The 27,107-nt window shown below is 47.2% G+C and overlaps 1 protein-coding gene across 2 annotated transcripts in view; it reads left to right on the forward strand.

The window, feature by feature from the left end:
- CACNA2D3 (calcium voltage-gated channel auxiliary subunit alpha2delta 3) overlaps positions 1–27,107 on the forward strand; it is a 2,455,990-nt gene that overhangs the window by 2,395,516 nt on the left and 33,367 nt on the right. The window lies entirely within an intron of this gene.

A 27,107-nucleotide genomic window follows, 5' to 3' on the forward strand; every position in this document is an offset into this window, starting at 1 on the left:
TTCAGTGGGGCAAGGTAGCAGACTGTAACCCAGTCGTTATCTCAGTGGGAGAGAGGGGGCAGGCTGCTAGGCAGTCTCGGGAAAACCATTGACGATGTTGGGAAAAGCTTTGAGTAGGAATGGAATTCCAGTCCAAGGATGTTGTCGTCAACGTCGATGAAGAGCCGGTCGCCATTGAGCCCAGTGAAGACTTTTACCTTTGGACTTAGTTAACTTTTGGAATTTTAAAACTTCCAGCAGGACATAGCTACAGGCTGTAGCCAGAGAGAGCTCACAGGGCCGAATACTGTTGCCAAGAGTTCCAAGTGACAGAATTTGCTGCTACAAATAATGTAGTAGGTGCCTATGCAAAGTTAGCTTCAATGGCGATGCACCTTGGATATATCGAGTGGCAGGTAGGTCCTGGTCTTCTGTCAGTTCTCGAGTACTTTTTAGTGAAAAATGTCCCAAATTGAGTGTTATGCAGGAGCGCACTTTTAACACCACTTTCAAGAGTCAAGCACCACCTAGGGGATTAGAACTCACTGCAGCAGAGGCCAAGTGCAGGGTTTAAGGTCTTTGAATCTTGTCATGTCCCTGTAGGCCAGACAGGAGGTTAGCCAACTGCTCTTAGAGTCACTTCTGGTGGTTCTGGGTTCAAGGAGATGGTTCAGTCCTCTTTGAGCCTGCAAGGCTGGCCTTGAAGCTGTAAGCCAGTCCTCTGGTAGCGGCAGAGGAGTCCTTTAGCGGTCCATGCATTTTTTCTGCCATCATCCACAGGTCCAGGAGTGGACAGAAGAAGTTTCCTGAGGGTCCAATGTTTTTTTGGGTGCCAATGTTTAAAGTGAGGGTATTCACTACGCTATTCCCACATCTGGTTCTGGAGAATTCCTTCCTTAACCTGCCAATCCTTCCAAAAGTCTGGAGTGACAAAAGACTAGTGTCAAGATCCTTTGTGTGTGATGGAGGCAAGCGTAGCCTGCATTTTTGTCACTGCATGACATGTAAAACCTAAACTCACATATCCTACTTTTATTACAATGCACCCTGCCATGCAACCTTTAGGATCTATCTTATGGGTGACATATATATTCAAAAGGAAGGATCAGGCCTGGCAAAATATGTATTTTGTCAGGTTGAAATGGTAATTTGAACTGCCCTACAGGCTCAGTGGATGGTCTAAGACATGTTTTCAAGTGCTACTGTAGTGTGTCCCACAGGAAGTGCTGCATGCCCACTTGTAGCATTTAATTTACCGGCCTGGGTACACATGATATCATAGACTAGAGATTTATAACTAAGTTGAAAGTGTCAGTCATGTGTAAGCCAATTGTGCCATTCTTTAGGGAGAGACCACAAACACTCATTTGCTCACAGAGTATTTAAGCGAACTAAATCACAGGAGGAGGGGTGAATGCAAAAGGTATGTGGAAGATGACACCAATGTCAGGTCTAACACACCTAGAAATTGGTGAGCAAGTCACACAGTTTGGAGAAAGGCACAGTGAAAATTTTGGAGTCAGACCTGTAAAGGCAACTTAATTCATACCTAAGACAGGAGTATCATACACTTACTCACAGAAAATGCGTTGTGATGCAGCCACAGTGTCCTTCCGGAATGCCCAAGTTGTGAAGTTATCCAATAAGTTTGTATTTGGTACTTGTGTAGTACAAACCTAGCCAAAAGACAGCAGAGTACTTTGAAGAGTCAAAGGCACAGGTACAGTCAATAAGCAACTGTAGTGGTGGCATAATAATGAGTGAAAGTGGACCATTTGTGTATGTCTCTTGTGTAGGTATGTCCCATCAAAGGGCTTTGGTATGTAAACCACTGCTCCTAAATGGACCAAATGACCCTTCAAGTAGATTGGTCTAAGTCAACCAAGACCACAGCTTCAACCTATAGACTAACATAGAAGATTGCAAGTTAATTTTGCTTGTTATACAGCATGAGTTGTTCTCAGAACAGGGGAACCCTTTATGGAAGCATTTTATGCTAAGAATAAATCAAGCATTCTACCCATCACTTTTTTCCATCTCCACAGGATCTGGTTTGACATTTTAGGCTGGACAATACCTATTGAAGCAGGACCAAGGCTGATTTGTGCATGCCCTCAGTGCGATACATTAAGCGCTAGATGTATGCCCATGTCCTGCTTTTACTGTGCCCTAGGAATCAATTTGTACATCAATGATGAACATTACATAGGGCAAAACCAGTCTGAAGTTGAATGTTTTCCCATCTTGAGGGGTCTGGGACTGACAGTGTCTGTGGACCTTTTCTGATTGGTTCACAAACAAAGCTAATTTGCAAATGGTTGCTCTTTGTCTAGAGTGGCACATTGAGCAAGAAAATTATAGATTTGAATGGGGCTCAATACATTTACCAGTGGATGGAGTTAATTCAAGTATTTCACCCATCACCTTTTGGTTGTCAACAGTGTGAATCCTAAGCAAGGCGGTTATACCCAGACTTGGGTGCTGTGCTTAATCTGCCATAGGATTAAAGCTATACATCACTGATGTGACCTCAACAGGCCAAAACTGCTTTGTGGTTAATTTTGTTCCCATACAAAGAGGATCTGACCTGGGAATTGCGGATGAACAGTTCCTACAGTAGAAGTACCAAGGCTGATTTGCAAATGGCACATTTCTGTCTGGAGCGGTATTGTGAGCAAATACAATGGACTGGAATGCGTCCGAGTAATCACCAGAGGCTGAAATAATTAAAATAATTTCTTCATTCATCTTTTTGCGTTCCTCTGTGAGAGCCCTAAGTGCAACAGATATACCCAGATTTTGTTTTCATGTTCACTGTTTCCTGAGAATCAAGCCCATGTGAACAGGCCTTACGCTGATTTGCATGTAGCAGGTCTCAATCTGGCGAGGCCTAGTGGGCAAATTGCTATGGAGTTTACTGTTGCTGTGCGTGATTATCAGTGGCTGTTGGAATGTTTTTGCCTATGCAGGGTCACCCCCAACCTTTTTGCCTCCTGCCTCCTATTTTGTCTGACCTGTTGCTGTTGGTTTTTTAACTCTGAGCACTTTACCACTGCTAACCAGTGCTAAAGTGCATATGCTCTCTGTAAATTGTATTGTTGATTGGTTTATCCACGATTGGTATACTTGATTTACCAGTAAGTCCCTAGTAAAGTGCACTAGAGGTGCCAGGGTCTGTAAATCAAATGCTGCTAGTGGGCCTGCAGCACTGGTTGTGCCACCCACACATGTAGCTCTGTAATCATGCCTTAACCTTCCCTTTTATTACATGTCATACACCCCCTAAGGTCGGCCCTAGGTAGCCCCAAGGGCAGGGTGCAGTGTATGGTTAAGGTAGGACATATAGTAATGTGTTTTACATGTCCTGACAGTGAAATATTGCTAAATTCGTTTTTCACTGTTGCAAGGAATGTCCCTCTCATAGGTTAACATAGGGGCTACCTTTAAATATGACTAAAGTGTAGATTCCCTTGGGGAGCAGATGGACATGTGGAGTTTGGGGTCTCTGAGCACACAATTTAAAAATACATCTTTTATTAAAGTTGATTTTAAGATTATGTGTTTGAAAATCCCACTTTTAGAAAGTGGGCATTTTCTTACTTATACCATTTCTGTGACTCTGCCTGTTTGTGTATTCCCTGTATGGGTCAGTTTGACAGTTGGGCTGGTTGCACCTCACACTAGACAGTGACACAAAGGGAGCTAGGATGTAGTCTGCATTTCCTGATGAGCCATCTGTGCTAGGAGGGGGGAGGAGTGGTCACTTACACCTGAAAGGGCTGTGCCTGTCCTCACACAATGCAGTCTCCAACCCCCTGGTGAATGTCTGGGGCCTGGCCGGGGCAAGGCAGGATTTCACATTTAAGAGAGACTTTGCTTTGAAGTAGGTCTACTTCAAAGGAGAAAATGGGTATAAGAAGTGCACCCAAAACCACAGGCTTTAGAACACTTCTGAAAACAAGAGGAACTTCTTGCGGGAGACGAGCTGAAGAGCTGCCTTGCCTGTGACTGTGCTTTGTGGAGCTATCCTGCAGTTGCTGCTTCTGCCAGAGTAAGAGGGCAAAGACTGGACTTTGTGTGCCTTCCATCTTGAGAAGAAATCTCCAAGGGCTTGATTTAGAGCTTGCCTCCTGTTGTTTGAAGTCTCAGGGACAGAAAAGACTTCTCTCTGCCAGCAACTGGAGTCTCTGGAGAGACTCCTACTCAGCCCTGTGGTGCCCATCCATTCCTGGGACCCTGAAAGGAGAATCGGGCAGCCTAAAAGGAGGAAATCCACTCACAGAGCGCCGTGCGGGGAAAAGATCGACGCAACTCTGATCTGCGGCTGAAGAAATGACACGCCGCCGGCTCTGTGGCTGAAAATCGATGCTCACCGGAAACGCGACCGAAGAGCCGACGCATGGAGCTGGAGAAACGAAGCGCAGCATTGCTGATGGAAACTCAGAAATCGAAACCCACACTGCGTGGTTTTTTAATCATCGTGCGGCTGGATTCCCGCCGCAAGTAGTGCTGTGCGTGTAAAAACAACCCAAGGCCTGCCCGGACCCGAGAGTACTGACCGGATCGACGCATCGCTCTCCTGCGGAGAGAAGAAATGACACGCCCTGACCCTACAAAAGGAGAAACAGCGCAAGGTCTTGCTTATGAGTGAAATAGACACATCGCAAGCCCTTTTTGACACACACTCACCCGTGCGGGGTTATTTTTGACGCACCCAAGGTACTTTTTCAATCTAACAGTGTTAGTGTGTGTTTAAACTACATAAAGACTCTTTTTGCTTTTTAATTGATAACCGGACTTGTGTATTGTGGATTTTTGTTGTTTTGGTCTTGTTTTGTTTAGATAAATATTTCCTATTTTCCTAAACCTGTGTAGTGTTTTCATTAAGTTACTGTGTGTGTTGGTACAAATACTTTACACCTAGCACTCTGAAGTTAAACCTACTGCTATGCCAAGCTACCAGGGGGGTAAGCAGGGGTTAGCTGAGGGGGATTCTCTTTTTTACCCTCACTAGAGTGAGGATCCTTGCTTGAAAAGAGGGTAACCTGACTGTCAACCAAAGACCCCATTTCTAACAGTGGCTGTGATTAATAGAAGCATTCCACCCATCCTTGTTTTGTTTTCATCAGAGTTAAACAATTTCTGACACAGCCAGGGGTGGCAATTGTTGAAACAGAGGTTGATTATCAATAGTTAGTATCCATGCTATGACTACTCTGCTTTTGTGCTTGGAATACTTCGACATTACCCTGCATGTAGTTTAGTGCTGATACCGGCTTTTATTTATGCACCCCTAAAAATCAAGACATTTGTAATTCGTTTAAGGGCCAGTAAGCAGCTCACATGCATGTCATGTGCTAACACTTGATTAGGCATCTCTCTTCATGTGCATGTAAACAGCTCTCAGAGACACTGAAATAATATACTGACTTAGCATCATAATGTAAACTACCGCCAGTACTTCCCTGCGAAATGCAGGCAATTATTGCATGTTAACTACTAGGGCCTAGGAGACCATGTCGTCTTTCCAGTCTTATCCGTGGTCAATTATGGATTGAAACAGCCTCCTATCTATTCTTAGCCAGCATTGATTACAACTTTACATAAGCAGGTACAACTTAAAAACCTCATAGAGGTCATTTTATCTTTGACTGCGTAATAATATAGAGAGCAAGTATAGGGAACCCTTGGAAATGTTATTTTAGTTTCCAGCACAACTTCGTGAATACAGTCTATGGCAACTCTCTGCTTCTCTGTGAAAGGAATCAGCCTTCACTTTATAACTGCGCATAGATTAGCCTTCACGTTATAATTGCACTATAGATGAAATGTAGAGCAAATGTACCTTTCAAACTTTGAAAAGTATATCTGAAAATGTGTCAAGTATAACTTTCCACGCTACCTCCCATCGCATTGTGTTTCATTTGCTTCTTTTCTTGAGTGTTTCTCTCTATTTTTCAAGTGAGATTGAGGTCACTGGTTCTGTAGAAGAATGTTTCCTAGTTTTTAATTGGTCACTTGCTGGGTAGCTGGGTGTTGCTTGTTGAGTTAGTTCAAAAGTATGTCACATAAAGTTCTTAAAACCGTATTTCGTGTTTTAAGATGAAATGTTTATAAATTCAGTTTACTATATAGCTCAAAGGAGACAGGTTTACATAATGAATATGTAACGTTGAATAAGAGAAAATAAATTGAGAACAGGAAACTTATTTTCAGAGGCTGTCCTGTGGGCCATACACAGGAACGTACTGCATTTCGTGTTTCCCAAATTTCAGAGGGCTCAATATATCCTTGTGTCAAACTGCATTGCTACCAACCGTACCGTACTGTGACATCACTGATAACCCGTTTAAAACCATTTTCAAATCATGCCATAAAGACACTTCTTAAGGATTAACAAGCTCCTCGATATTAGACAGGCTCGTCAATTTACCATTGTAAATCTACTTCAGTGGCCCATAAGCACTATAGCGTCAGTATACAGAAACAAAGATATGACTTCATGCCCACATACATTTTTATGTTTTGGCATGATGTTACTCACAGGAAAATCAAAGGGATACTCAGCAATGCTGAGATTAAAATCCAAGACACTAAGGCCCATATTTATACTTTTTGACGCACAACTGCGCCAACGCAGTTGTGTGTCAAAAATTTTACCGCCGGCTAACGCCATTCCAAAGCGCCATGCGGGCGCCTTATTTATTGAATGACGTTAGCCGGCGCTGCGGACTGGTGTGCGTAAAAAAAAATGACTCACACCAGGCAGCGCCGGCGTAGGGGAAAATGGAGGTTGGGCGTCAAAAAATGGGTCAAGTCAGGTCTGAGGCAAAATTCAGGCCTCAACCCGATTTGCGCCATTTTTTTTGACGCCCAACCCCCATTGAAATGACTCCTGTCTTAGCAAAGACAGGAGTCATGCCCCCTTGCCCAATGGCCATGCCCAGGGGACTTATGTCCCCTGGGCATGGTCATTGGGCATAGTGGCATGTAGGGGGCCCAAATCAGGCCCCCCTTTGCCACAAAAAAAATACGAAAAAAAAATACTTACCCCAAATTACCTCTACTTCCCTGGGATGGGTCCCTCCATCCTTGGGTGTCCTCCTGGGGTGGGCAAGGGTGGCAGGGGGTGTCCCTGGGGGCAGGGAGGGCACCTCTGGGCTCCTTCTGAGCCCACAGGTCCCTTAACGCCTGCCCTGACCCAGGCGTTAAAAAACAGCGCCCATCAGCCAGGGCGCCGTTTTTTAAGGCCTGCCCCCTCCTGTGCGTCAAAATGACGTCACAGTATAAATATGGGGCACAGGCCTTAAAGTCATTTTTTGGAAGGGAACGCCTACCTTGCATATAATTAACGCAAGGGTGGTTCCCCCTTCCAAAAAATGACGCACATGGTGGAACTTTGACGCCCACGGGGTCGGATGTCAAAGTAGAAATATGGGGCAGGGTTTGCGCTGATTGTGCGTCAAAAATTTTGACGCACATTCGGCGCAAACAGAGTATAAATATGCCCCTAAAGGCAATGGCAGGTTCTCTGAATCAAGTCAAGTCAAGAAAAGCTTTATTCGCTGCACTTCAGCAGCATAAAAGCACATCATAAAAACAATGAATAATAAATAATCCACAAAAAGATATAAAAACAGCTAAAAAGTAGAAACGTTCTTAACCTTAAAAAAAGCATCAGCAAAAAAGAAAACATCAATGGTGGAAATCAACTGGGCAAACTTCTTAAAAACACCACCTGCCATTGTGTTGTTAGGGAGTGCTGGGACGATGCAAGAAAACTGGCGCATCAGCACCATTTTCTTGTAAATATACCCCCTAATTTGTAAAGTTGTCTGCACAGAGCTACCATCACAAGGGTAGGGAGCTAAATAGCTATGTAAATCGCACTTAGGAGGGAAACTCACCATCAGGGGAATGAAGTTGAAGCGAAAACTCATGAGAAAAAAGTGGTGCTGCCTATTCTGTATCTCACACTGTTAGAAATGGGGTCTTTGGTTGACAGTCAGGTTACCCCCTGTTCAAACAAGGAACCTCACTCTAGTCAGGGTAAAAGTAAATCACCCTCAGCGAACCCCTAGCGCTGCTAGAGTGAAAATGTACCTGGTGTTCGTCAAAAATAACCCCGCACAGGCGGGTGTGCGTCAAAAAGAACTCCGCACGGCGGTACTTGAGTCAAAAATCCAGCTGCGCGATGATCCGAAAATTCTGCAGCGCAGGTTGTGATCTCCCAGCCTCCGTCAGCGATGCTGCGTGTCATTTCTCCTGCTCCGTGCGACGATTTTTCGGTCGCATTTCCTGCGAGCACCGTTTCTCAGCTGCAGAGCCGGCGGAGTGTCGTTTTTTCAGCCGCAGATCGGATTTGCGTCAATCTTTTCCCCGCACGGCGCTCTGTGCGTGGACTTTCTTGTCTTTAGGCTGCCAGCTTCTCCTTTCAGGGTCCCAGGAGCTGGATGGGCACCACAGGGCAGAGTAGGAGTCCCTCCAGAGACTCCAGGTGCTGGCAGAGAGAAGTCTTTGCTGTCCCTGAGACTTCAAAGAACAGGAGGCAAGCTCTAGATCAAGCCCTTGGAGATTTCTTCTCAAGATGGAAGGCACACAAAGTCCAGTCTTTGCCTTCTTACTCTGGCAGAAGCAGCAACTGCAGGATAGCTCCACAAAGCACAATCACAGGCAGGGCAGCTCTTCTTCCTCAGCTATTCAGCTCTTCTCCAGGCAGAGGTTCCTCTTGGTTCCAGAAGTGTTTCTAAAGTCTGTGGGTTTGGGTGCCCTTTTTATACCCAATTTCTCCTTTGAAGTAGGCCTTCTTCAATGTAAAGTCTCTTTGAAATGTGAAATCCTGCCTTGCCCAGGCCAGGCCCCATACACTCACCAGGGGGTTGGAGACTGCACTGTGTGAGGACAGGCACAGCCCTTTCAGGTGTAAGTGACCACTCCTCCCCCTCTCCTAGCACAGACGGTTCATCAGGATATGCAGGCTACACCCCAGCTCCCTTTGTGTCACTGTCTAGTGTGAGGTGCAACCAGCCCAACTGTCAAACTGACCCAGACAGGGAATCCACAAACAGGCAGAGTCACAGAAATGGTATAAGCAAGAAAATGCCCCCTTTCTAAAAGTGGCATTTTCAAACACACAATCTTAAAATCAACTTTACTAAAAGATGTATTTTTAAATTGTGAGCTCAGAGACCCCAAACTCAACATGTCCATCCGCTCCCAAAGGGAATCTACACTTTAATCAGATTTAAAGGCAGCCCCCATGTTAACCTATGAGAGGGACAGGCATTGCAACAGCGAAAAACGAAGTTAGCAATATTTCACTGTCAGGACATATAAAACACATTACTATATGTCCTACCTTAACCATACACTGCACCCTGCCCTTGGGGCTACCTATGGCCTACCTTAGGCGTGTCTGACATGTAAGAAAAGGGAAGGTTTAGGCCTGGCAAGTGGGTACACTTGCCAAGTCGAATTTACAGTTAAAACTGCATACACAGACACTGCAGTGGCAGGTCTGAGACATGATTACAGAGCTACTTATGTGGGTGGCACAACCAGTGCTGCAGGCCCACTAGTATCATTTGATTTACAGGCCCTTGCACCTCTAGTGCACCTTACTAGGGACTTACCAGTAAATCAAATATGCCAATCATGGATAAACCAATCAACATTACAATTTACACAGAGAGCCTAAGCACTTTAGCACTGGTTAGCAGTGGCAAAGTGCTCAGAGTTCAAAAGCCTGTTGGCAACAGGTCAGAAAATATAGGAGGCAGGAGGCAAAAAGATTGGGGATGACCCTGCATAAGCAAAAATGTCCAACACACACAGATAGGGTTGAATCCTTTCCTGTTAGGGAATTCACCTATACATTTGAACCTATTATATGTACAGTTTAGCTGCAGCTCGCACCAACATCCTCCAAGCCTTAAACTTCTCTTTCAAACTCTTTTTGGAAAAGCAGCTACAAGTATTAGGGGAGGTGAACAACTCTGAAAGTCATTTTAACATAAGCAAGCCATAGGATATTAAGAGCCCCATATAAAGCCAAAAATCTATTATAATCAAACAATTGAAAGGAACCGTTTCTTTTGCCCAGGTAGCCCACCACAGCAGTAGTGGAGCTAATTTAATTTTCTCCTCGATATAGGGGATGCCAAGCTCCTCATGACAGAAAAACATGGAGCACCCTTGTGACACTGCTGGCACACATCTAATAATAGAGGTTTCAGCTCTCTGAATCAGACCCAGCTCAACCATCCCCCATATGCCTGCCCCATAGCAGGCCACTGAAAGAGGCTTCAACTCATAGACAGACAAGAGCTCTTTGACCAGAGTTGCACCTAATTTCTTGCAAAAGCGCTGTAGCCCCATACAGACTATTCTAACAGAGCTGTTCTGTTTTCAATCATCGATTTCCATGCTGCTTTGCTGTCAAATAAACCCCTCAGATAGTCAAAGGAAGGCGTCTCTTCAATTCTAACACTTTTAATATAAAGACCTGGGGTCTTTTTTGGATACTTTCCACATCTCATTACAAACGTCTTCTTTGCATTAACCTGAAGGTTGAGGTGATCCATAGAACAAACATAGGGGGTCATTCCGACCCTGGCGGTCCATGACCGCCAGGGCCGGGGACCACGGAAGCACCGCCAACAGGCTGGCGGTGCTTCCAGGGCCATTCTGACCGCGGCGGTAAAGCCGCGGTCAGAAAAGGGGAACCGGCGGTTTCCCGCCGGTTTTCCCCTGGCCCAGGGAATCCTCCATGGCAGTGCTGCTTGCAGCGCCGCCATGGGGATTCCGACCCCCTTCCCACCAGCCTGTTTCTGGTGGTTTTCACCGCCAGAAACAGGATGGCGGGAACGGGTGTCGTGGGGCCCCTGGGGGCCCCTGCACTGCCCATGCCACTGGCATGGGCAGTGCAGGGGCCCCCTAACAGGGCCCCATAAAGATTTTCAATGTCTGCTTTGCAGACAGTGAAAATCGCGACGGGTGCCACTGCACCTGTCGCACCCCTGCAACTCCGCCGGCTCCATTCGGAGCCGGCTTCCTTGTTGCAGGGTCTTTCCCGCTGGGCCGGCGGGCGGTCGCCCGCCGGCCCAGCGGGAAAGCCAGAATGGCATCCGCGGTCTTCTGACCGCGGAGCGGCCATTTGGCGGTTCCCGTTTGGCTAGCGGCACCCAACGCCAGCCAAACTTAGAATGAGGCCCATAGTCCTTAATTAGGCCCTACAGGGCCTTCCATGTTCTAGCAACTAAAACAGCATCATCATCAAAGACTAAAATCGGCAAGTGGCGGGCGCCCACACAAGGGATATCTCTGGCCTACAGGTAAGTACTGCCTCAATTCTGTTTCTACACAAGAAAAAAAGAAATAGGGCCAGGCCACATCCTTGCCTCACACTCCACATAATCTCCAAAGTGTCTGCGCACTCCCCACCTCCGCCATAAGGTACAGAGGCTTTGGTCACCGTATACAGTTGCCTAATTTAGGCAATAATTGGCTCCTCCACACCTATCTCAGACATAATATCAGAAAGCTCCAAATGGGTTGCACAATCAACAGCAGCAAATAGGTCTAAAAAACCAATGAACACTGTTCTTTGCTTGACCAAAGCATACTTAAAATTAACTAATCTTAAATTCAAGCATTGGTCAGTGGTTCCCATGCCCTTTTTGAAACCATATTGCGTATCAGCAAGGATATTATTTAATTGCGTCCACTCTTCCAGCCTTTGAAGTAAAATTTGGCTCATTACTTTAACCATAGGGTCTAACAATGAGGTGGGCCTATAATTTATTAGGAGGGCTCTGTCACCTTTTTTTGTAAATCGGCACAATAATAGATTCCAACCAGGTCGCGGGGAAGCTGACATTCTCAAATGTGTTAAAAACATTTGTTAAGAGTGGGGCCCACAGATCCTGGCAATCCATAAAGAGATCCACTGGGACAACATCAGGCCTGGCACCTTAACCAGACAACTTCCCCTTAAAGCAGTTTTTACTTCTTCAATGTCAAACAACAGGGGCTGGGAAGACCCCAGACTGCCAGATGCAACCACCATCCCTTTGTCCTCCTGCCAGGATGAGTACAAATTAGAAAAATGCTCCAGCCATCGCTTCGCCTGGACATGCACGCTAGAAGAGTAATCAGTTTTCTTTTAAATATAGGGAGTTCACAACCCTCCAAAAAGCTGCACACTTATTTAGCTGACTTGCTCACTTAGGATCATCCCATACCTTCTCTCTTATCTCTTTAATCCAGGTCATTCTGGCTAACCGGTACTCTACCCTGGCTTGTCTAATCTTCGTGCTATCCCTAGGCTCTGCACAGGGCCTTATGGAGACTGGCAATCACCCACAGCATCAAATTTCTTCGTCTTAACAGGTGCAGTCAGTCTTCACTAATGACCTTAATAATCCCCCTTAAAGCCTCCTTGATCATGCCGGAATCTGCATCTGGATCTAAACAAACAGATAAGGCCTCATGATTATCACGCAGTCGTGATGGGAGGAAGTCTGCACTATTTATTCTGGACCACTTAGTAGTGAAACCATTTTTCTTCCCCAAGGAGGGCTCATATCTGGTTTGGGTATGGGGCTTAGCCCAATCAAACCCCTTAAAACTGCAAGATTCTAAAGCGTGGTCACAAAAGCCAGAAAAAGTGGCCTGAAAATCTCCCAATAGCCCCCGACTATTTCAGAATTAAAGATGTAATCAATGGTTGTTGGATGGTAGCAAATCGCTCCCTACCTCTTCTCCATTCAGCATGCTTAGGTAAAATTTGACACTGAACTTATTAAGAACATTACCATAAACATCATGCTTAAAGTGGGTAAACAAGTCTCCCCTACATTCCCTAAGCCCATAATTTGAGACCCTAGACACAAGACAGCAATGAGCATTAAAATCCCCTACTCAAACAGTCTCTAGCGGGTTTTGTATGGAATTCATCAGACCTCAGATACTATTCTCCAATTTGTCAACGACAAAATGGGCAGAGCCATCACAAACATTGTTATAATAATTATGTACGCTTACGCTACCAACCCTCCCTTTGCCCTGCATGAATTGGCAGAGCAGGCTGGGACACAAAATGGCTGATACCCATTCAATTCATGTGATTCAGTTGCCCTTGTTTTTGGAGACAAATGATGTGAAAATCTGCCACCGTATCCACCCATACATGGTTGTCCATCTTCCTCCCCAACCTGGCAATATTCCTCTATAAGATCCTCACAATTGCTGAATCGGTGTGGACAGCTACACTAGGCCCCTGCCTCAGTAGGACCAAGGGCTTGATGGGGGGAGAGGACACAATAACTGGCCTCACAGAGAGTCAATCACAACCCTCCAACCCCTCCAAAATCTCATATCTGTTTGAGAGGGGAACCCGAGGGGGAAACCAACTGACATCGACTGGCTCACCAGACCCTGAAACTGTCTGCCCCCGTTGTATACAGCCATGTCACAAGGTTTATAAAAGAAACTTTAAGAGGAGGGCACAAATTCTGGTCCACTGATTACAAGAGGATGGGAGTAGCAGCAATACATTGGCTACTAACCCAGCAGCATTAAAATCGACAACAGCACAGGCTCCTGCAAACACCTTGGGTGTCACACCCACCCAGTCCACCCATCTAGCCATCAAAATACGGGGTAATATATCATGCATCTGTGAGGAGTTCGTAGACAGCCAATGTGCTGACTTAACAATCAGCTGCTTAGGTTGACTGCGAGTGAGCCTGCCCATCCACACTTGCACCCTTAAGGATTTTTTCCTTGCCATCACTGCCTTTTTCTTTTTTATGGGAGGTTTATTAAGTTTGTTGGGGTGGGGTGAATCTAATTGTACGGAATAGTAACCCTTAGTCAATAGAGCAGGCATGGACGTTGGCGTTCCACAAGACTGGGAATTGCCCCCCTGGGCCGTGGCTACTGGTGTCATGCAGGATACGGGAACATCTTGGCCTAGCTCCAATGATAATTGCCACTAAGTCCATTTAATTTCTTTAGACGTAAATCTCTGAAGCACGCATTAGAAAGGAATCAAGGGTTGTGATAACCTCCCACATGGAAACAATAGCCGCTGCCTTTCTCTTCCCCATTGTCTCAACTCCCTCGTCAGAACAAAGCAAAGAGGTGGTTAATAAGGTGAGTGACTCCACCAAACCCCCAGGCCAGGAGGGTTGACCCAACCTGACATCTGTCCTGGCGGTAGGGGCCTTGACACATTGAAAAGCGTTAAAAAGTGCTCTCACTAAGCTATCCCCTCCTGTGCACCAAGTAAATTGAACCCTGGCGGGTGAAGTCTCACCCTAGGGGTCATCTGCCACACAAACAACAGCAAAGAATCCCACTGCTACTGGCTAAAATCGGCTTCTATAAAGGGGGCACGTACCCAAAGTCAAACTGGTTTATTGTTCAGTGTGATAATACAGAACAATAAATAGCAAGGTCTATTTCCCCTTTCTTTTGTTTCTCTAACTTCCTTTAAATTCAGGTCATTTTTTTCAAGGTTTTAGTTGTAGGTAGGTGTTAGGAATTGTCTCCCCTCCCCCAAAGGTCCCAGGTTCAGGAATGATGCAGCCCTCTACAAGAGAAAAAAACAATACTGTTACTAGCCCAACTATCATGCTATTGCTGAAAGAAAGCCAACCACCTCTTCCCCTGTGGTCTCTGACACCACTGTGCAGTGTTGGTGTGCGAGGAATGTGCAAAAAGTGCTGGGACTCATCACACTCCTTCATTTTTGGAACATAGCCCTGCCTACCACCTTTTCATGCCACCTTCCCAACTTAGTACTTGCCCTAGGCCACAGACCCTCCGGGGTCATGAAGTGAGGGTCTGCAGTGTTCTCCCTTGCTTTTAGGCCATCGGGTGGACAGCTATAAGGTGGTCTGCCTTTCTGACACTTTTCTCCTCGCTGGGTCACACCACCAGACTCACTCTCTCCACTCCTCTGGGCTTCTCCTCCTTGGTGTCTTTGGTCGGTTCTGCAGAAGTGGCTGCACACCCGGAACTCTGCCTGTGCCACCTCCCTGCTGTGCTCGTCATAGTCTGTGAGTCTTGAATCACTCCTTCCAGCAACCCCTTCCACATTTGTTTTCTTGGACAGCCATGCAGGTCCCCGGGTGCCGTTGCCTCTGCTCTGCTTTCCAGGTGTGGATTTCCTCCTGCCGGTCCTGGCTCCCTCTGCTGCGCACAGATAGAAAATAAATGTAGAGGGAGAGTACTCCAAAATCCATTTATAAGTTACGGCATTTCCTTCACAACTAATTGGATGACTGAAAAAGCTGTAGATAAATCAATATATCCCTTGTATAGTGGGGCAGAGATTGTTCCAACTTCAGCAAAATCCAGAATAGTGTACAGTGCTTGTCCTAGATGCAATCCAGTTTGATACTTGGGGTATCAAGCAACAATAGGAAGTCATCCATAATTTTTCATCATTTATTTGTACAGTGATTACTGTGAATCCTTTCTAGGAGTAAGTAATAATGTGAAGACGCTGAGTTGCTCAATAAAGAGGGAGAATTAGCAACACCAACTTCTGAGCATAATCTCAGAACTATGTTAACGTGAGACCATCACATCCTGTAGCTCACCATGAATTTGCGTCAATTAGTGTTTTCATTCAGAAAAACAGGATCAGTTACAAAGGGCATGGGTAGAAGACAGAACACAACCTATCTGCCATACTGTAATCTCCCTATGATTTTGGTAGGTTTTGTATTCGATTAAGCTAGTAGTGTAAATATTTTAAGTTTGTTAAGTGTACTTCGTTACACCAACTATTTTCAGAACTGCTTCATATTGTTTCTATTTATAAACGCCACCCCAAGTTAACTATACTGTTTCTATATCCCTGTTATATCTTCCTAATGAACACTAATTATTCAATTTTTGTTACTGTTGCAATGTTTCTGTGCATCCTCTCTGAGCCTTTTTAAAGTATTTACGTACCTAACTCTTCTGCTTAATCTTTACTTTTGGATCAAATTGAGACCAAACTTGATCCTCAATCACAACATCCTCAAAAATATATCTCTACTGGTAGGTATTGCCAAGGAGCTACTAATCACTATTAACTTTAAAAAACAGCATTACTCCTGGTTAATTTTGCTTATCCACATGTCCGTTATCACCAGGTATAATCATTGCACTTGTATGTTAGTGCAATTTACAAAACATTCATCCTGAGAATGTTCATATCTTAAATAAGATTTTTACAGGCTATGCTATTTCAAGCTATGTTGCCATCTATCTTCCCTAGTGAGTTTCCGGTTTTTGATTCCTTGAGAAATCATGCAGCATTTGAATCTTTTTTGAGGTTTTGCAGGTAACATCATCTATTTTGCCTTATGTACACTTCCAGTGTTTGTCCAAAAGTGGGTAGAACATGTGGATATCTACTAAATCACCAATGTTCTAAGTACATTTCTGTTAGACCTGACAGCCTTAGGGTGGTCACCCCTAACTTTTTGCCTGCCTCCCTCCACTTTTAGAGCACTGCTTTTGCTGGTTTTTAGACTCTGCGCACCTTACCACTGCTAACCAGTGCTAAAGTGCATATGCTCTCTCCACTTAAACATGGTAACATTGGACCATACCCAATTGGACTATTTAATTTACTTATAAGTCCCCATTAGTGTGCACTATATGTGCCTAGGGCCTGAAGATTAAATGCTACTAGTGAGCCTGCAGCACTGGTTGTGCCATCCACTTAAGAAGCCCCTTAACCTTGTCTGAGTCCTGCCATTGCAAGGCGTGTATATGCAGTTTCACTGCCAATTCGACTTGGCATCTAAAAGTACTTGCCAAGCCTATAACTCCCCTTTTTCTATATATAAGACACCCCTAAGGTATGCCCTAGGTAACCCATAGGGCAGGGTGCTGTGTAGGCAAATAGCAGGACATGTACCTATGTAGTTTACATGTCCTGTACACTACTGTGAGGCCTGCTCATTTCATAGGCTAACATTGGGGCTGCCCTCACACATTGTTTGAGTGGTAGCTGCTGAACTGAAAGGAAAAGAAAGGTCATATTTATTATGGCCAGAGTGGTGATATAAAATCCTGCTGACTGGTGAATTTGGATTTAATATTACTATTTTAGAAATGCCACTTTTAGAAAGTGAGCATTTCTCTGCACTTAAATCTTTCTGTGCCTTACAATCCACGTCTGGCTGGGTTTAGTTGTCAGTTCCTTGTGCGTTCACTCAGACACATCCCAAACACAGGATACTCAGCCTCACTTGCATATATCTGCATTTTGAATGGGTCTTTCTGGGCTTGGAGGGCCTGCTCTCACACAAAAGACTGCCACACCCCCTACTGAGACCCTGGCAGACATGATTGAACTGAAAGGGGACCGGGTGCACTTCCAAGCCACTCTTTGAAGTCTCCCCCACTTCAAAGGCACATTTGGGTATATAAACAGGGCCTCTGCCCCTTCCAAGTCAGACACTTCCTAGAGAAGATAACTGGAACCAGAACTTGTATCCTGCCAAGAAGAACTGTCTGGCTGCCCAAACGACTCACCTGACAGCTTTATGTGAAGGACTGCTGCCTTGCTGTTGCCCTGCTGCCTTGCTGCTCTCTGGCTGTGGTGAAGAAGTGCTCTCCACAGGCTTGGATAGAGCTTGCCTCCTGTTCCCTGAAGTCTCAGGACCAAAAAGACTTCTCTCTTGCAACTGGACTCCTTGTGCGGTGAAAATTCGACGTACAGCTTGCTAAAACCGATACACAGCCTGCCCCACGGTGAGAAACTCACCGCAAGCCGAACCGGAACGACGCAGCGTGACTTCGCAAGGAGAAGATCAACACAGCGCCTGCGTTGCGTCCGAAGATTTGACGCATGGCCCACTGGATCGATACACAGCCGACCTGGGATGATGCAGCCCGACTTCCAGATGGAAAATTGACGCAGCGCCTGCCGTGCGGAAGAAACTTTCACGCAAGGCCCACCGGAATGACACACCGCTTGTAACTTTGCTCCGCAAGCCCAGGATTCCATGCACAGACCCCGGGGCGTCTGAAAACCCCACAACCCGAAGAGTATCCATGACTGAGTGCCAGAAATCGATGCACAGCCGTCCCTGTGAGGAAACTAAACAGCGCATCGCGGTGTGCGGCCCGAGAAATCGACGCACACCCCTTTGTTTCCACACGATTTTTCACGCAAACTAGGTACTTTGTGCTTGAAAGAGACTTTGTTTGCTTTAAAAAGACTTAAGACACTTTGGCCCTCATTACAACCCGGGTGGCCGGTGTTAAAGCGGTGGTAATACTGCCAACGTGCCGGCAGTAAAAATATGGGATCACGACCACGGCGGAAAACGCCAAAACATACCGCCAATTTAACACACCGACTGCCACGGCGGTAGCAACAAACACCTCAGCGGTGACCACCAACAGCCAGGCGGAAGACAATGTACCGCCCACCCCATCACAACCGACCCATCCGCCAGCTTTTCCGGGGCAGTACCAACGGCATCAAAAGCACGGCGGAAACAGTATGTGGAAGGGAAACCATTCACCTCTCAACACTCAAAGAAGAACCAGGACGCCATGGAGCACAAGCTGCAGGTCCTCCCCATGCTGGTCTACCTCCTCATCCACCAGGAGTACCAATGGCGGCGGCGATGACGATGGTGAGTACTGCACCTATTAGACAGGGGAGAGGGGGAGGAAAAAGAGAGTGACACACACAAGCAACACGCCACACCCTCACCCCAAACACCATACACACAGACACATGAGGCAACATTACATTTATACCCCTTAACCCCCTAGAAGAACACAAGGACAAAAGGAATAGAGTCAAATCAGTGATATGTTAGGAATAGTCAGATATACGTAAGAATTGCTAAAACAGTATTAAAAAAAATATGCAATATGTACATTACGCAGTACATTGTCCACTCAAAATGTCAGTAGGCCACTGGACCAAAACTCATAGGCCAAGCCCACACTTGTCTCCTGTCTCAATACAGAGAGAACACTGCAGGGGGATCAAGTCGAAAACACAGGCACTGCAGGGGGATCAAGTTGAAAACACAGGCACCTCAGGGGGAAGGTGAAGAGGGGGGCACCTCAGCCAGAAGATTGGACAACGCCACTGCTCCTGGAGGGGGCCCCATGCCCACAGCGATGTCCTGGGGACTGCAAAGCCACAGTCTCTCAAGTGGGTGCTTTGCCCACTGCTTGCTCCTGGGGAGTGCAAAGCCACAGTCTCTCAAGTGGGTGCTTTGCCCACTGCTTGCTCCTGGGGAATGCAAAGCCACAGTCTCTCAAAAGGGTGGTTTGCCCACTGCTTGCTCCTGGGGAGTGCAAAGCCACAGTCTCTCAAAAGGGTGGTTTGCCCACTTCTTGCTCCTGGGGAGTGCAAAGCCACAGTCTCTCAGTTGGGCGCTTTGCCCACTGCTTGGTCCTGGGGAGTGCAAAGCCACAGTCTCACAAGTGGGTGCTTTTCCCACTGCTTGCTCCTCGGGAGTGTAAAGCCACAGTCTCTCAAGTGGATGACTTCTTCCACTGGTTCTGGAGGGGGATTTGTGCCCAGTGTGCTTCATCCTGAAAGGATAGGGTGACTGGATGCGTTTCTCCACTGATTCTGGAGGGGGCTTTGTGCCCAGTGTGCTTCATCCTGCCAAGGATAGGGTGAGTGGATGCATTTCTCCACTGGTTCTGGATGGGGCTCTGTGCCCAGTGTGCTTCATCCTGCCAAGCATAGGGTGAGTGGATGCCTTCTTCTACTGGTTCTGGAGGGAGCTTTGTGCCCAGTGTGCTTCATCCTGCCAAGGATAGGGTGAGTGGATGCATTTCTCCACTGGTTCTGGAGAGGTCTCTGTGCCCAGTGAGTTATGCAACACTTGGGGTGTGTCAGTTCACAGTCCCTCACCTGGGTGTCTGAGGCATGAGATTTTCAGGAACCAGGTTCCATGATAGTCCATGGAGGCAGGGCTAGACTCCAACCAGCGATGGCTAAGGCTGCAAACTGGTGGTAGTGCTGGGGCTGGTGGGGGTGCTGCCAGTGGTGGAGGGAGGCTCCAGCCCTTCTCCTGCAGCCTCGGACAGCTGCCCACTGGGGCTGCTGCTGCCAGAGGTGCTACTGTCAGTGGTGCAGGTGGCGGTGCTTGCGGCGGGGCCTGCGGCGGTGCTAGCAGCAGTGCATGTGGCAGTGCTGGCCATGGTGCAGGTGCTGCCGGTGGTGGAGCGAAGCTCCAGCCCTTCTCCTTCAGCCTCGGACGGCTACCCACTGGGGCTGCTGACAGTAGTGGTGCTTGCGGCGATGCAGGTGGCAGGTCTTGCGGCGGTGCTAGCGGTGGGGCTGCTGGCAGTGCTGGCCGCGTTCCAGGTGGCAGGGCTGGCAGTTGTGCTGGTACACACCAGGCCTTCACCTGCAGACTCGGACAGCTGAAGTGCCTTGGCTAGTTTTTTCTGCTCCTTCCTCACCTTGGCAGATGGTGGTGCGACCTTGGGTCTGGCAGCTGGAGTCTTTGAGGTGGCCTTGCTGGGTGGTAGTGGTCCTTCCCCTTGCTGGATCCTGTCCCCCTCTTCACCTTGCCACGTGGCGAAATGGCTTTGGCCTTGGCAGGGGTTGGTGGCACACTGTCTGGGCTGACGGGTGCTCCCTGTGAGGCTTTGAAAGATGCAGGAACCACAGCGGACTACAATTTGGTGGGTGAGGTGCTGGGCTGGGTTCTGGCCCCCCTGGCCTGAGGGGAAGGACGGGGGGAGGGGTAGGGAAGAGGTCAATGTTTGCCAGGAAAAGCTTTTTAGGGACGTTGGGGCTGGAAGAGGGAGAGGGTTTGGGAGTGGAAGAAGAGGGAGTGGTTGTAGGAGGTGTCTGTCTGCTGAGTTTGGGTGCAGGTGCATGGGCTGGATGCAGCTGGATGCAGCTGTGAGGTGGATGGCTGTTGGGTGGGTGGGTGCTTGCATTTGTGTACTTTGGGAGGAGGGGACACAGGCACACTGGGAGAGGACACAGGGGACGTGTGCATGGATGTGGGGTGGTGACTGCCAGTGAGGGGTGTGTAGTGATGGGCGTGCTGGTGATGGAGGTAGTGGATGAGGATATAGTGCATGCAGGTGTGAGTGGAGATGCTACTGGGAGGGAGGTGGATGAGGAGGAGGAGGGGGACACAGTGGAGCAAGTGGATGTTGGTGTGTCTGCATGGGGATGGTGCTTGTGTGAGTGCCTGTGAGATGAAATGTGGTGCTTGTGTTTGCCTGAGCCACTTTTGTGTGGTGATTTGGGGAATGCTCGTCTGAAGGTGCGCTTGGGATAGGTTGAGGTTATGGGGATTGGGACTGGGACTGGGTAGAGGAAGTTGGAGGGGGGAGGTTAGAAACAGGGACAATGGCTGCCATCAGTGCTGAGGCCAGAGCCTGAAATGCTCTCTGTTGGGCCGCCATGCTAGAGTGAATGCCCTCCAGGTATGCATTTGTTTGTTGCAAATGCCTCTCGACACCCTGGATGGCATTCAGTATGATTGACTGCCCAACAGTGAGGGATCTCAGGAGGTCAATAGGCTCCTCCCTGAGGGCAGCAGGGCTGCTGGGTCAGGGACTGAGGTGCCGGGGGCGAAGGAGATGCCCACCCTCCTGGGTGAGTGGGCATGGGAAACACGCTGAGGGGCTGCTGGGAGGGCGGTGCTGGTAGGGGGGTGGTAGCTGTACCTGTTGTTGGGGTGGGCACAAAGGTGTCCACCACAGCCAGGGAGCTTCCATCAAAGGAGGAGTCGCTGTCTGTGGTGTCCCCTCCTGTCCCCTTTGTGGTGCTCCCCTTGCCCTCCGTCCCACTGGTGCCCTCACCGTCAGTGGATTCAGTATGATTGACTGCCCAACAGTGAGGGATCTCAGGAGGTCAATAGGCTCCTCACTGAGGGCAGCAGGGCTGTCTGGGGCAGGGACTGAGGTGCCGGGGGTGAAGGAGATGCCCACCCTCTGGGTGAGTGGGCATGGGAAACACACTGAGGGGCTGCTGGGAGGGTGGTGCTGGTAGAGGGGTGGTGGCTGTACCTGTTGTTGGGGTGTGCACAGAGGTGTCCACCACAGCCAGGGAGCTTCCATCACAGGAGGAGTCACTGTCGGTGGTGTTTCCTCCTGTCCCCTTTGTGGTGCTCCCCTTGCCCTCCGTCCCACTTGCCCTCACCGTCAGTGGATTCGGCCTCCAGGCCCATGTGGGATGCAGCTCCCTCCATCGCCGGTGCCTCTGCTCCTCCGCCATTTGATGTTAATGCACACAAGGATAGGGTGACAAAACAAAAGGGGGGAGATACAGAGGTTACACTTGGTCAATGCCAGGACCAACACTACTTTTGGCGTACACAACTCACAGGGAGCAGCCCTATGCACTAGGCCATGTACTACCAGTTACTAAGATAGTCACCAGCCCATGGGGTACAATGCCTAACGCCATTAGCTGCACACCTGAAACCCACAGGACCCTGCCCAGTAGCAGATGAACTCTAACACCATTGGGGGTGGAGTGCTTCAGATCCTGCCCAACAAGGGACCTATCCTACCATGTTCCCCCTGGCCTGTGGGCACATCCCCCACCCAGGTAAACTTTAACACGTGCAAACCCATGATTCTGAATCTGTACTCACCCCCTTGTGGCTGCTGTGATGCCTTCAAGCGCCCATCCAACTCTGGATAGGCCACGGCCAGGATGCGGAACATCAGGGGGGCCAGGGTACGACGGGCACCCCTTCCTCGTCGGGAGGGCAGCCCCAGCTGGGCCTCTGCTGTCTTCCTTGCCGAGCGGCACAGGTCCTCCCACCGTTTGTGGCAGTGGGTGCTCCGCCTGTCAAAGAACCCCAGGGTCCTCACTTCCTTGGCGATGGCACACCAAATACCCTTTTTCTGATGGGTGCTGACCTGCATGGAAAAGACAGCAGAAAAGGGCATTAGTTAACCGTTCAGTTCGTCACACTTATGACCCACCAGATCCCTATCAGCCCCTGACGCACATACATTGACCACTGTACATGCATCCCCCTGGCCAGGACACCTCACCCTCCCCTACATGTGGCTTACACACACAGCAATCCATACATTCATGGCCCACGCATCATGCTCACAGTGTACTCACCTGTTTGTCTGGAGCACCGTAAAGTAACGTGTACTGGGGTCGGACCCCATCCACCATTTCCTCCAGCTCCTCCGCAGTGAAGGCAGGAGCCCTTTCCCCAGACACATGAGCCATTGTCGCTTCCAGACACAGGTCACAGCAGCACTTGCAGTGTAGGTTCTCTCCTGTTGAAGGTCAGGTAGCAAGTGAGTGAAAAAATAGAAAATGGCGGTCACGCCATTGGCTCCTGGAACCCATAGGGCCCAATGATAACCAATGCGAAGTTGCATGGAGGTCGTAGACCGCCTACCACAACGCCACTCACTGCCAGCGGAATTACTACGCGTAGTGGAATACCGCCGCGGTCAAGGTATCTTGGCGGCCGTCAGCACGGCGGTAGGCAGCATTTGCCACCAGGGTTGTAATGAGGGCCTTTATATCACTTTTCAGTGATATCTCTACATTTCCTTATTGCATCTTTGGTCGTTTTTACCTACAAATATCCAGATAAATATTATATATTTTTCTAAACACTGTGTGGTGTATTTTTGTGGTGCTATATTGTGCTATTTTACGATTTATTGCACAAATACTTTACACATTGCCTTCCAACTTAAGCCTAACTGCTCAGTGCCAAGTAATCAGAGGGTGGGCACAGGATAATTTGGATGCATGCATAAGCCTATTGGTACATCTAATCGTTTAAACCAATAGTCCTAAATTTCTAATTAAAAGTCAGGTTTCTAACAGTCTTTTAAAAGAAATTAGGCTAAATTCTGAATGGAGGTATAGACGCAATACATTTGAAATTCTAGGTTCCCACATTGGAAAATGCCCAGTAAACATAATACAAAAGTCTAGATTTGAATATCTGTAGGAGAAATAGATTTTCAGATTGCAGGCTTCTGGGTAGTGCATAAGAGAATTTAACTGGAAGCTTATTTGGGGACTTTGATATGTGGCTTTATGATAGATAATTATTGATTTGAAGATGTCTCTTCTCCAGATGGAAGCCGATGTGATGAAGTTAAGACAGGTGTTATGTGGCCGATTGGACCTGGCACCAACCAAGAATGCTGATGCATTCTCCACAAGCTGGAGATATTGGAGCAGTTTAATAGGGGAAGGAAGGAAGGAAAATGTGTGTTAACAACAGGCACAAATAGGTGAGGATCCAAAAGTAGATGATTTTTTCTCAGAATCTTCAGGTCAAAGAAACAACTCCTGGCTCAAATAGTAGCTTTTAACTTAAGTGAAGGAGACAAGTCCAAGAAAATACTAAGGTTTTTTTCTCTTACTAAAAGGTTCTGGATGTGGTACCATATTTGGGGGTGAATCGATATTATTACACCGCACACAGATTTGTCACTGCAGCAGACTGAAGCTGTTAAGGAGGCTATGCTGCCGATATTTGGGTCTCTTCTGGCTCCCCTCTAGAGAGCCTTTGAACCCCAGGGATCTGCAGTGGCCCTCAGTCAAGTTACCGCTGGCAGATCCATTCTCAGTTCCATCTTACCCCTTGAACCACCCACAGGCTCTGTGCCAACTTTGGTACAGACTTTCACCCCAGCTCCATAACGTATTGGTCTCTACTTGTCAATGCAGCGGAGGTGCTGGTTCTGATATCCAACTCCAAACTGACTTCAGCACAATCCTGACTGATGTCATGTTACAAAATCAATAAAGCCTAATTTGTCACCATAAAGCCTGATTTTAGTCCTATACCCTTACAACAAGAAACACACCATCAGAGGCTCCATTATCATGATTGACATAGATTCTGAACAAAGCTTGCCACCACCCAGCGATGATGATGGTGTGATGGGGATGATGTGCCCCCTCATTATGACAGAGACACTTTTTGAATGGACTTAGAAGAGGTCAGTGGGCTTGGTATTTCCCCTGTTACATGGATGAACTCACCATTTGGACTTTCAATGGAAGAAAGTGCATCATTTGCAGTGGTAATTCAACAAGCAGCTGAGATGCTGGAACTTCAACTACCCTATATTGTAGTTAAGAAAAGCATCCTTATAAAAATATAACAGCCTGGGACAGTTACATCTGAGCCCTTCCTCCTCTTCAATGAAGCCCTTGCTTTCATCTTAATGGGTGCCTGATTAAAGACCACCTGTTCTTGCCCATGAGTGAATATGCAGTGGCTAGCAAACCTAGCAAACCTGATTTCTTCAATAAACATTTTAGTCCAGAGAGTCGGATTGTTCAAGCCTCAACCACCAAGGCGAACCCCTATTTATCCCCTATGACTCCCTAGAATAGCAAGTCTAAGAGGATTGAGAAATTCAAAAAATCTATGGGGTCTTTGGCTACCCTAGCATTGGCTCCTACGTCTTCCTTGTGCACTAAATCAGCTGGCATCTCATTGGAATATAAAGTACCAATGGTCTTAGCACCAAGGAAACCATTGGTATTCAGATTTTGAAGGAGACTGTGCATGGCTGGTGGAAGCTCAGTCACAAGTGGACCAGTGACAGGTCTCTCTCCCTTCCTCATCCAGAGCTGGCAGTGGTAACAGATGTGTTACTGTTGGGTTGAAGAGGTCATCTTGGGGAGATACAGATATGAAGACTTTTATCTCTGGCAGAAACCTGGCTCCATATTAACCTGTTAGAGTTGTGGGCCATTTGTCTGGAGATGAAGGCATTCCTGCAGCCCATCAAGGGAAGGCTGGTGCAGGTTCTCAAGGACATTACCACTGAATGTGCAACTCCAAAAAGCAGGGCTGGATGGGGTCCGTGTCCTCGGCCGAGACAAGTTGGCTGAAACTTCAGGACATTTTCCTGATCATGAGCCACCTGAACTTGAATGCCAGGATGGACAAGCTCAGCCGGCAGTGCCTGATGAATCACAAAGGACAACTATGAATTGAGATGGCAAAGGGAACATTCTGGAAATTGGGAGAACCCTGGTTAGATCTTTTTGTATCCTCAAGGGTGTGCATTATCAAAATGTTTGCATTGAGTGAGTGAACTTCAGGCTCTGTTGGTGACGTCCTTCACGACCTTTTTTCCAGAAAAACTGGTGCTGAGTAGTCAGATGGCCATCTTGCAAAATGTTGTGACTCCTTTCCACATTGGGGACTACATCACTCTTGCAACATTCTTCTCCCTTCCTCACCCCTCAAAAGAAGGCTTCATCAGTAGTAAAGCTTTTACCAAAGCTCATCAGGTGGATAATAAGCTTTTTGTGGGGTTCTCTGAGTTGAAGAATGGGAAGGCTGTGCTACAGGGTTTAGGGGGTGTGAAGGTCTCTTAATTTGCTCTCACATAATTATTTGGAATTGCTGCAAAATTATGCAAAATTAAGCATAATTGTATGAACTGCAAATCTGCCATTTTGTTCTATATTGTCACATGAAATGCATCCTTGTATCAATATTTGATGCAATTATGCATTTAAACAAGTGCATTGTGAGCATCAGCTGTTGTTCCTGTGCATTCGCAGTACATTTTTGCCACAAGTTACTATTTTGCTGCAATGTTTTACAATGAACAGTGCAAAGTTATGTGAAGTGGCATAAACGTGTATTTTGGGAAATTTTGGGTGAGAAGTGTAACACAAAATTCCCCAAAATACCCAAATTACACCAGCATAATTTAAATTTCGTGAAGGCCTAATTACACCAGCATAATATTAATTTCATGAAGGCCTAATTAAGATCTTCAACGCACTGAAAAATAACAGCCTCTGGAAGGACTAAGGGCCAGATGTATCATACAACTGAATTGCGATTCTCTACTAGTGATTTTTAAGAAATCGCTATTTCAGAAATGCAAAAAGATATGTATGATTTTTGCGATTCGCTAATAGCGATTTCTTAAAAATCGCAAATGCTATTACCGAATCGCAAGTAGAGAATCTGTCCCCATTCGCACCTATGGGCCTGTAGGCCCATATTTGCACATTTTTTGCATGTCGCAAATTGCGAATTCCAGTTAGGAATTTGCAATTTGGGAAATGCAAACCCCAGGGTGCTGGGGGCCTAAGGCCCTCTCTGCTGCACACCCAAAAAATATTTAAGGAC

Source organism: Pleurodeles waltl, chromosome 9 (genome assembly GCF_031143425.1).
Source record: "Pleurodeles waltl isolate 20211129_DDA chromosome 9, aPleWal1.hap1.20221129, whole genome shotgun sequence".
Classification (NCBI taxonomy): domain Eukaryota; kingdom Metazoa; phylum Chordata; class Amphibia; order Caudata; family Salamandridae; genus Pleurodeles; species Pleurodeles waltl.